This window comes from Cydia fagiglandana, chromosome 2 (assembly GCF_963556715.1).
Source record: "Cydia fagiglandana chromosome 2, ilCydFagi1.1, whole genome shotgun sequence".
NCBI lineage: Eukaryota > Metazoa > Arthropoda > Insecta > Lepidoptera > Tortricidae > Cydia > Cydia fagiglandana.
In genome coordinates this window covers 13,357,557-13,369,815 of record NC_085933.1, presented here as the reverse complement: position 1 = coordinate 13,369,815, position 12,259 = coordinate 13,357,557, and the positions used below count along the sequence as shown (strand labels likewise).

Below are 12,259 nucleotides of genomic sequence, written 5' to 3'. Positions count from 1 at the left end.
TCTCGTTAACAATAATGTAGGTTTGTAGACACGCTTGTTTGTCACGGGAATTGAGTAACTAACTACCTTTCTCTGTTGTCGAGTTAGCGCTAAGTGGTTGATCTCGCTAACAAATCGTATCGACCATTAAATTTACGATTACACTTACTTAACGATTCATAGTGTAACAATGAACAAATTCGATTTAATATCTAGTTAAGTCGAGTAAATAATTGGATCGCAGAAACACAAACTTGACTTTGTCATCTGACTTTACAGACCCTTTGCTCCTTCCCGGAGCCGAATGGCATACGACTTAAAGTATATTGGCTAAAACCCATCACAGAATCTAGCAAAGTTTCATTTCACTTTCATTTTAAAATCATTTATAATCAACTACATACTTATTTAACTGCTTTTTGATGATAAAAATTACTTAAGACATTGGTCGAACAACAAATACTTTTGGCACTATTAAATTTGTAAACTGAACTGTAATTGAAACTTATCAGTTAAATAAAATCAATTGTTTGGAAAAACGACCGTTATATTTAAATCAATATGATATAAAACTAATAAATAAATATAAAAAGTAGAGTCGTCTGTTCACTAGTTGTGCAGAATGCCCAGATGGTGTTGGATCGACTAGCGTTGTTTGACGTTATAAAACTACATAAGTACATGTAAACAAGGAAAATTATTTAACCTTTTGGCCGCCGGACCTAGTCCGCAAAGACGCTCACTCACACGCCAGAGCAAATTTTAAGTAAACAACTAATAAAAAGTTTAGGGATTGCAAATAGTGATATCGATATTTACAATATTATGGTAAAAATCTTTTTAATTTAGCTTTGTTCTTATCCTGTTTTAATTTCATTCCAAATTGCCAAAATTAAACATATGTTTTACACCCGAAAATGTTTAAAATATAGGGATTTAACATAAAAAACAACCACTAAACAATGTCGATTCAAGACGTGATATCGCCGCACTAGGCTGTACGAGAAGTCTTTTATACAAGACAACGGCGCCCATGGACTGCCCGCAATGCAGACCGACAAGGACTGTTTCCGCGCGGATCAAGTAATAATAGTCTCTAGGTCAACGGCGTAAGCGCTTGTCGGTACGTAAACTTTATTGGCGTAACGTTAAAGCTGCGCATCATGTGTCGATAAAGTCAATATACCGGAACTGTTTTAGTGAAAATTACACGTGGGTTGAATTTTTAATGAGTGAAGATATTATTCCGGAATTAGAATCTATCATTATAATTTCAGTTTGGTTTACATTAATCTATAGGTAAACTCTTATCAAAAAAACGTTCAACGACTTGTTACAAAAAAATTACACATTAACTTCAATGTTATAACAATAAAAGTAAAGTCTGATAAACAGGTATATCCCTGTACCACACTTGTGCGAAGCGGTCGCTGCGGTCTATCCCTTCCCACTAAGCTATAACATCAATTATTTTTTTTATTTATCTCTTCTGCAATTAAATAGTCCACAATCTACAATGGCAAATTTACTTGTCTGACTCTACTTTATAGAGCTAAAGAAGCTACCTGAACTTTAAATATAGTTATGCCTATCTGACTCTCGTTCTACGTATTCTAGTAAGTAGTTACCTACTATTCGTTGAAAAAAATTGGCGATTAACAAGTGTTCAAATACTTAGATAAAAACATATTTCTGACTTTATATTTACTTTAAAAATTCCCATATCGAGTTAACATTCCCATCCCTAGCTGTCTTTTATACAAGACAACGGCGACGAGGAACATGAAAAATGTTGAAAATTGGAGCAATTTTTTTAAATGCCTTATTATAAAAGAAGGGATTTATATAGCGGCTTAAAAAGCAAATAACTGAAAAAACAAAGACCTTAAATATGAACACGAGTGTAAATGAAATTGTAATTGTTATTATTTTCACATTAACTCAGTGGTTGAATTTGTGTCTTGTATACAAGACGACGGCGCCAGCGTATCGTTCTATCGTTGTCTTCTATACCGGACAACGGCGGTCAAAGGGTTAACAAGTGTGTACGCCGTTTATGACTTTCATGGCAAACTAACTTCTATGACATAGGTATTTTTTTTTCTAGATCCATTCTAGATACGTTATAGTTTAATAGACAAAAATTTATTACATTAAAACAATCATAAGTATATACATAGGCAAAGGGTTAGGTAATACATATGTGGGTAGGGTAGAAAAGGGGTTTCAATCGATGTGTGGAAGGGCGGCACCGTCGTCGAACCCAAGCCACCTGGCGGTCGACTTAAAACGGTGGCGTGTGCCTCGGATACACATGCTGGTGGCGCGTATAACGGCGATACTGATCCTACATCTCAGCCAGCCCAGTATGGTGCTTAGAGAACGGTTCCACCGTTGAGATATGGTTTCTGCCATATGTTTTATAAAGGAGGACATTTGGGGTGCATAGACGCTGTCAACAGATGTTACAAGTGGGGTGAACGTTGCATGTCGCATTTCACAGGCCGTGGAATATTTTCTCTGCTTTTCGTCTTCAGCTGATTTTAGTACAGATGTGACGGGTCGTGAGAGGTAAGAGGGAGCGTCAGTGTCGACGACACGGATATCAAACAACGCCTCCCTCTGCGCATCCCAAACGCCACGACAAGATAGATCTGCACGTAGGCCGCAGTCATTTTCCGAGATTATTGGTTCTTTTGTTACGTTGCCCCACGCGTGTTGACAAAGTTCACAGAATAAGTCTCTAATCCCATTGTGCCGCCTTATGATTAGGCCTCCAGTTTTACAGCAGAGCGCGTGGTCGATGTTGAAGCTGCCGTTGCCACAGCCGTCGCATGATTGCGGCATGGCGTTTGGTGTTCTATGGTAGCGTATTGACAGCGCATCTCTGAATTCGTATGGGGATAGATCGAAGTGATCTTTTTTTGTTGGAATAACCGAGAGCCAATTTGAGGCCTTCGTTTTCATCTTGGCTGCGATGGATCTCTCGATTGCTCGTTTTTTGTTAGGTGTAAATTTTGCTAGGGTAGATTCTAGAAGTTTATTATCAAGGTCTTCTTTTTCTTTGCGGCCATCTTTGCGAGCATCTTTTATGAATGTATAGTGATCTGAAAGAACAATCTCTTTATTTTCGATAAGGGCTTCCGTGAGAGCTGTGCAGCTTTTTTTCGAAATTTCATAATTTAAATTAGTAGCATTAAAAGGGTCGCTAATAGCCAAACCGCCTTTATTTATAGGTAGGGAGAATAGGTCGGCTTCAATAGGGGAGACGTCACTTCCAAAGAGCGTTGGGAGGAAGATAGTGCGTAGGGCATGTGTTAGTGGTTCAAAGAATTCGTGGGAGTTTTTCAGGACACGTAGTAAGTATGACCATTTGAATTGAATTGCTTTGGTGAGGGCAGTGTAGGCAGCTTGCGGAGAATCCTTGGTATGAAGGTAATGACATAGGTATTTTATATAAAAAACGAGAAAACCTTGCAAGAGATATACAATAATAAATTTAATTTAAAAATAATAATTTTAGTTGGGAATATTTTTCGCAAGTGGACAAATGAGAAACGGGGATAAATAATGAAGGAAAAAAATGTATTGAAAAATAGGATGTATTCCTGCAATGCTCTGCCGCCAGAGCGCAGCACGAAACTAGCTAGTAAACCATAGAGTAACTTATACATACTGTGCCTTAAACTGTTTTTTGACAAGTTTTCACAGAAAATAAAATATGACGTAATGCATCAAGGCGGTTTGTTAACAAGAGCCTACTGGAAATCGAAATTTAGCATTAAAATAATTTATCTGCAAGAGTGATAGAGAGGTTAAATAACGAAATTTCGATTTTCTTGTATCACGATAGAACCCTAGATTGTGATGGATAGCGGTAGTGGCGCCCCCTACGGCCCCTACGCAGTGTTTCGCGTAATATTCCCTATTGAGAAGTCTGAATCAATAAAAACGATCACCCGACCGCGTATGTCAGAATCATAAGCACGTCTAACCGTCGTAGTTAATCCATCACGTAGTGGCGTTATCCGGCGGGGATGCTGCGCGCAACCGACCGTGCGGAGAGAGCGTATAAATTAATAAATTAATAATGATTCTATGGAATTCCGCTAGCTTGCGGTAGAGTGAGAGTTGGGTTTAAGGATGTGGGTTTTAAAGGAAACTGGTGTCGGGTCAAAGTTTTAATATCAAGTTGTGATTTTGGAGTCAAATAATATGTCTCAGCAGGCAACTAGGGACTTTCTTTGTAAGTACTTAATAATCCCGTCCTATGATCAATCAAAGGACGAGAATGTTATGCATGCCTAAATTCTGCCAAAGAATTGAACTATATTTTATATTCAACATTAGGTATATTATATTTCTTATTGTTAATTAAATTTCAAAACTTTCATATCTCGGAAATTTTCAGCTGCATTAGGTAGGAACATGAATATGACATACAACTTAATTCGATAGGTACGTCCTTATACAATGATGTAATTTTTATCATCATTGTGATGACGATGGTTGAGTGGCTCTCAGGACTACGAGTATAGTATTCCTATTTAAAAAACGATTAGTATTTAAAATTATAATATGTATGTATAACCCCTAACTGAAATATAACAACATAGCTTCTCATTAGCTCGAAGCCCGAATTCGACACGTTTAATAATTTAATAGCGAGTGATTTATAAGAAGGAACCAGGAGATATAATAATTCATTTAGATAAATTTAATTTATTGATGTAAGAGTGTGGGACTAGTCGCATGCCGTGGCGAGCGGGTCAAGCATAGCGAGCCAACATTAATGTCTAATGCCTATTTACGTTGTGCGAGTTTCTTGTACGATTTTGGGCGATAATATAATCATACAAAATTTTATATTCAATACGATAAATAACATTTATAATAATCTTTGCTAAATTTTGTGCGGAAAGAGAAGAGTCGTAGAATGTATTGGATTCCAGATACTACCTTCGCATTCAATTTATACGGACCTTTTCAGTAATCGAAGGCGACGAGAAACATCCGTGACTAACTCTCGCCATACATTCACAGATCTATTTGTCCACCAGACATCTGAACGTATATTTCTATAACCATGTGTAGCAAGATGATTGCATCCGATATACCATGACCACGATGCGTGAGGGCTTTAGCATACCATGATATGAGAATTGTAAAATCAGAAGATTTATTTAATATTTCGAAACTAAAATAAAATATAATTTAATAACCCATGCATAATTAAGCTCATTAAAAGAAAATATTCCAATATAGTTATACAACACTTGTCGTCCGCAAATTATCTTAAGCTAAATCTTTACTGCGAATTACTCTACAGCGGTTATAAACTAGAGTCATAAAGCCGTTCATATAGCAAACGTGAAAATGTGTGTGTAAGGTACACAACGAAGGCCGCCAAAATTTCTGACACGATCTTATTTGTAGAGCCGAAAGAGTGTGTCACATATTTTTGCGTCCTTCGAAGAGTTATTACCCATAAGACCTTCAAACCTTCAAGAAAAGAGCTTACTCCTATCTTACGGCTCGGCCACGACATCGAGCGACTTGCGACGGTGGAAGCAATAACCATAGGCTGGATGGAGCGAAAGGCCCGATCGCTGTGTCATACTCCAACCTATGGTTATCGCTCCCGCCGTCGCAAGTCGCTCGATGTCGTGGCTGGCCGCGTAGCCAAGATGCCGATCGCTTACGCTCCGTAGCGATCGAAACGCAACTGTCACTGTCGCACTAATATGGAAGAGTGATAGAGAGACATAATGCTTTTCGTTGTCGAAGCGATAGCGATTGTAACCTTGGCTAGGCCGGCAGAGCCGTTAAATGTCTGCAACGCACTTGTAACTCCCATCTGTCATACCCATATTTTTTTCTATTCGTTTGGGGTTTGTCAATGTACCATTTGTCATCTCGGGAGCCGATTTTTTAATTTCGATCGCTCGATTTCGTCACTCGAGAGTCGGCGGAAAACGGCGAAATGCTGATTTTTGAAATGCGAGCGATCGAAATTTGGGATCTATAATATAATATATAATTTATAGTGGTAACCCACTCGATTTCAATTCTATTAGTAGAATTTAAGTGCCTAGTATTGGAGGCAATATTTATCGAAATACACAAAATCGAGTGGTCGAAATTCAAAAATCGGTCCCCTGGTTAGACCCCTGGTGTTGCTGTGCAGGTGAACATGAGCGCATCTGCTCGTATGCCTCCTACTATATTATAAAATAACGAGGTGATAATCAAATCTCTCTTGGTAATTAGATCTGACATCCAAGCATTAGTTCCTTACGTTAATCTTTTATAATGAACGATCCGACTATATATCTACAATCTTGAACAACACTTTTAACATAATAAGGTAGGTTTTAGCGTGTAGCCACGTTAAAAGTGCGTCGTCCACAGATGTTCACTCCGCGTGAACGATACATGGAGAAATAAAGCCAATTATATTTTCGCGTACGAGTAACCCAGTTCTGCTCGAACACTGACTCCGCGGCTTTACTCGTTGCCACTTTCTTCTGATTGCCCGTATAACGCGAGTGTTATAATAGGAAAATTAGTGCCAAAGCCATTTTCCAATGGAAAACTCGCGGCGCTGCTGGTGATTCTGTCGACTTAGCGGTGCGCATTACTTACGTGTGTATTGTTTGTAACTTTTATAAAATAAAATGTTTCTCTTACTCTACGCTTTTTCGTAATACAGATAGGTACTTAACTAGGTAACTTAATCTCCTCGTAGTCACCATTTTCCTTTATTAAGCCATTTTTGATATCGAATGAATGTACAGTCGCCATCAGATATATCGGAGCGGCCAAGGTGCTCACAAATATCTGAGCACGCCTCTATTGTCAAGGCGTTAGAGTGCGTGTTCAGACTTTGTGAACACCTTGGCCGCTCCGATATATCTGATGGCGACTGTACTCTGGAATAATATTGATCATTGTACGGGTTATTCAGCTTTATTTCATACATTCATACAAAGTATCAACAAAAAACTCCCCTTCAAGTATGCCTATGTGATGGATGGGCAACTACAGAACTCTACACTGGTCAGGGCACGACATGATCATTGCCGGTTCTATTTAATATTCGAGATTTTCTTTTATTAAGTCAATGCTCGTAATAAATATTCGCTAGGAGGTGGGGCTCTACATCGTGACATTTTAATTGTGCATTTTTTGCAATTTTATCGATAAATTTATAAACATAGGAATACAGTTCTGGTAAACATAAATTAAACGGCATTAAATTAGTTACCCAGAGAGGAAAAAAGGCTTGCTTTTAAGACCTATTTTATGTTGCTATTGAAACCTATTTATGCATTTCGCTTACTGCAACGGTCTTACAAATACTTTCTTACGATTTTAACTTAACAATTCAAAACTTTCTTAAAAGATATACCTATCGGAAAGAGTAACTGAATAAATGAGCAGTTTATTAATATCATAATAAAAGCAATTAAGGGTCATAAAATGTGATTAAAATTCACGATCAAGTCGTCGATACAGTCGGTGATGACGCACCCGCTAGGTGTGGCCACATAAGATATTGGAGGGCATTTTCACTTATATAATTGAACACCTTTAACGGCCGGTTGGCAATCGTTACAAAACTGACGGTCAATGTCAAATCCCATATAATTTGTCAGGAATGTAACAGTTAGACGTTACTGAAACACGACTTAAGTCACGCTTAACTTGTACAAGTTAAATGAAAATGCCCTGGAACAAAGCTAACCAAGGCAGTCCAATTCCACAAAGGATTTATCCCCTTGGTCATAACTATAGTCTGTATCTTTAGGTATTTAAAAAACGGGGCAAGTGCGAGTCGAACTCGCGCACGAAGGGCATGCAAAAAAAACGGAAAAAAAAGAAAAAAAGCGGTCACCCATCCAAGTACTGACCACGCCCGAGGTATTTTGCTGCAATGAGGTACAATACTTCCCTGGTCATACATATATTTCAATTTCAGTACAAAATACCCATAATTGCTAAGTTGAGTTTTAAACACAGCAATGTATGGGCGGGTTCCAGTGTGCGACGTTGCTTAACTTTGGTCAAAAATCACGTTGGTTGTATGGGAGCCCCATTTAAATCTTTATTTTATTCTGTTTTTAGTATTTGGTGTTATAGCGGCAACAGAAATACATCATCTGTGAAAATTTCAACTGTCTAGCTATCACGGTTCGTGAGATACAGCCTGGTGACAGACAGACGGACGGACGGACGGACAGCGAAGTCTTAGTAATAGGGTCCCGTTTTGACCCTTTGGGTACGGAACCCTAAAAAGAGTAAATCTACCCTCAACTGGCTTAAGAAGCCATGAAAACATGACATGATCAAATAATGTAGGTTAAAGTCAGGTCGTTCAGTGACAGATCCAGGTGGTTTTATATTTGGTCGGTTAATCAATAAATGTTATAACTACCCGAAAATGTACAAATTATATGTTTACTTTTATCTAAGTACCTACCTAAAGATACAGAGTATACATAATATACACTACCGCTCATGGTATAATAATATACTCCGCCTGGTACTCTCTTCCCGTCTTTTCTAGGTCACCTGACTGACACAAGCCTACGTTATCATGCGACAGCGCTATATGATAATATGCGATAGCGCTATATATAGCGGCCATGTTAGTGTGACGTAGGCCTGTGTCACTCTGGGAAGAGAAGACCATGTTTTATTAGACTATGCTACCGCTGAAGCCCCCAGCCATCGTGTTTTTACATCCTTTACGAACAGTTTTGTCCATAACGCCCTTATTGACTTAATGCTTTTACTGTTATTACCTTATTACTATGTAAAGTTTTAAGACCTAACGATCGCGTTATAACTCCAATAGCTTTACTGCCTACAACAAAGTTATAGAATATAGCCGTTAAAACAATAATCGCTATGAATTTAACTACACAATGTATTTGACGTATCGACACGTTAATTAATTTATCAGTTTTATCCGATGATAAATATTTAAGACAATATTTTAAGTAGGTAATAGGTAGGTTAGGTACGTGTTAAAGTTAATCGAGTGTTATGTGTTAAGCAGGCCACTGACGAGCCTTCCAAATGGATGCCGTTACAATGAATTCATCCAAATGGACGGCACCCTAATATTAAACATTGTACGTTTTTGACATTCACGGACCGATTTTAGATTGCAGCCACGCTATTTGGATTTTTGGAAGGCTCGTCAGTGGCCACCTTTATGTCCAACCCCGTAACATCGTTATGAGAATAATATTTTATTTAAAGTAGGCCAATTAGATTTTTTATTGAAATTACCGGGTGTATCTTAAGTTTTGTTAAAATCACGTTATTTCTTTGATCAATCTTATGGCAACATTATACAATAATTTTGTTACGGTAGCATTTGTTATAGATAGAGCAATTTAACATCAGATCAGAGTGTATCTGATGTAAAGTATCATTCTATGGAACCTGCTAACTATGAGTATGTAAACAAAAGTCACTAGTAAATTCGTCATTCAGAGACAATTTCAATATGGCGGTTTGTTCACATGGTTTGCAAGTTCCATAGAATGACACGTTAGTGCATCATCTTTTTCCATCCCAGTTTCACGATATACTCTCCTGGCCGGTTACGACCATGGCGACTGCTTCAACTCCGCTGCTAAAGACGTTCATGGAACGTACTGAAGTAGCATGCATGACAAATACGAACGTTCTCGAGAAAATACGATGGAAAGACTTATGCACTACATCTGTATACTGCAAAACGTAATTCAAGACCAAAAAAAGTAAGACAATATTGCCACTGCAATAATTCGTTTGTAAAATAGTAAATTCGTTTTGATAAATAATTACGGTAAGATAATTTATTTATTAGTAATTTTACTCCTACGGTTTTTTTAAAAGTACTTTTATTTACTTATTTTTACATACAATAGAAGACGCGCTAGTAAAAAAGTGGCAACATTTCTTACTTTTTTTGGTCTTGAATTACGGTTTTGCAGTTTACGAGTAGCTTAGTACTGATTCAATATGCTTAATGTAAATATAATTGAGCATATTTAACTCATTACTTATCAAGTTACGAAAAACGCAACCGTTTCGTTCCGTTTTGTCCATTTTGCCACAAAACGGAACCTATAAGTCGATAGCTAAAGTCAAGTTTACAAGTACAAGTTAAAATGCCTATGCAGCGTCTAGTGATCAACCAGATCAGTCAGCTCTCGTTTTGGCTGACTGGCTTCCATAAACATCTACAACAGTGTCTGGTACACTATACACTATCGAGGCTAACTTTATAGGTAGCTGTAGGTACAGGTACCTATAATGGCAGCTGTGTTCGTTTCAGTAAGATGAGTGCAATTCAATCCTTTACAATGACATGACGACGACGCATAATAATTTGCACATGATTTAATCAAAGGGATCCAGAGGAAAATGTACTAATTTCAACATTTTCAACATTCACGATTTTTACTCATTATTGCGTCATTTTACGCGATTAAGTTCCGTCGTTGTGTATAATAACTGTACCTACATATAATAGGTAGCATTAGGTACCCATTCATTTGATATCAGCGTGTCGCACTCATACACAACATGTTACCTACTTACTTATCTGAATTTGTGATGGTAAATGTGAATGGTTAGACATTTCTACCTATCCCACATCTAACAAGGAAAAAAAGATAAAGTGGTCATATCCTAATATTTATCACGGAGATGTCACTAAGTCGGAAATGTCATAAAACATACCCGAATAGGGACCTACCATATTTTTCTTCAGTGGGTGCATTTTCGCGTTAAGGGTAGGTTGCACCAAACTGTCTGTAACCGCTAGGTAAATAGTGTAAATTCCTATAACATTCGTAAAATTCTATTACATATTTGAAAAAGCTCATACTTGTAGGTGTGCAGAGTTACGATGATCATTCCGCTTGTTAGTGATGTGTACAACTGGCTCTAATTCCTGTCTTCAAAAGGAAAAAATTATGGAACCCATCAAGAAACTGTAAAAGAGTATCTTTTTCATAACTGCTGCCTATCATAAACATCCAGATGTATCTAGATGTCTGAAACAACGGTAGAGAAGACTCAGCCTCTGAAAGGCAGCTTTCTGTGTCATTTGCAGATAAATGCTAGTTTTTCTTGTTCCTTAATAGGTATGACGCTAACGATACGTTACACGTTTACCTGTAATGGATAGGATAGCCGCTGAAAATCGCAGTTTATGGCTGTGAGGTTACATTTTGAAACAAATATATAATTATGTATGTAGTCGTAACGCTAAGAAATGTTAAGGGGGCGTTTTACTTTAAATATGTGAAAATGGTAATTATATTGCAATAATATACTATCGTTATGGTTAATCTGCTATTCGAATGCAAATAAACATTCATTTCCAAGTCAAGTCACAGTTTCTTATACATCATTCACAGTAAATAGGTAGGTACCTATCAGGATATACCTCTTAATTGAAAGTCATTCATTAAAGAAAGTAACTGTCTACTTTTATCCGATCACCAATCGAATGAAGACTTTAAAAGTCAAACTTGATACCACTGACACAAAAGTCCAGCCCGCAGCGCGTTGATGTCTTTTGTAAAGAGCTTTTATATTATCGCACGAATCTGTTTGTACAATCAATGTTATCTCGTAACCACATCTCGAACCGATTACAAACAAAACGCATTTTTTGAGCTTTAGAAAACATTTGTACAACTGGCACACTTAACCATATTATAGCTGGATTCTTTCACAAACTAGTTGACATAAAAAGCTCTTACCTTGAAACAAAAGAGTCGATTAAAATCCGCGAGCACTGCACTGTTCTATTTTAGTGAAATTCGAAATTGGAACGAATAGGGTTGCGCGCACGTGTGTTCTCTCGATTGTCGATGATCGCGACGTGTGGTCGCGGCGGCGGGCGCGGGAGACTGGCGCGCCGCCGCGTCTCGAGGCACCTGCCCCGGACCCCGCGGCTAGGGACAGGTGCATGTCGATATATCGATATATTGCTAAAATCCTCATGGTAACAACGAAGACGTCATCAGCACATCATCATCATCGTGAACTTAGGAGTTATTCTCGTATCGGTGGAGTATCTTGCGGCTTTTCCTATATTGCGCCAGCTTTTTGCGTTTTTAATACGACACAAGCCCTATTTTTTCTTTCAATTGATCTAAGTAACTGCGTCTGTGCTTTCTTCTACCTCGCTTGTGTCCTATCCGCCCCTCCAGGATAGTTTTAGAGAAATGGTGGTGTCGTATTAAATGTCCAATCATTTTGCCGC

The 12,259-nt window shown here is 37.9% G+C and overlaps 1 protein-coding gene across 1 annotated transcript in view; it reads right to left on the bottom strand.

Annotated features, from left to right (window-relative positions):
- Nucleotides 1-12,259, bottom strand: part of LOC134676364 (cuticlin-1) — an 87,919-nt gene extending 75,660 nt beyond the window's left edge. The window contains exon 1 of the mRNA XM_063534724.1: nucleotides 11,754-12,259. The gene's annotated coding sequence lies outside the window, so the exon portion shown is untranslated. The remainder of the gene's footprint in view (nucleotides 1-11,753) is intronic.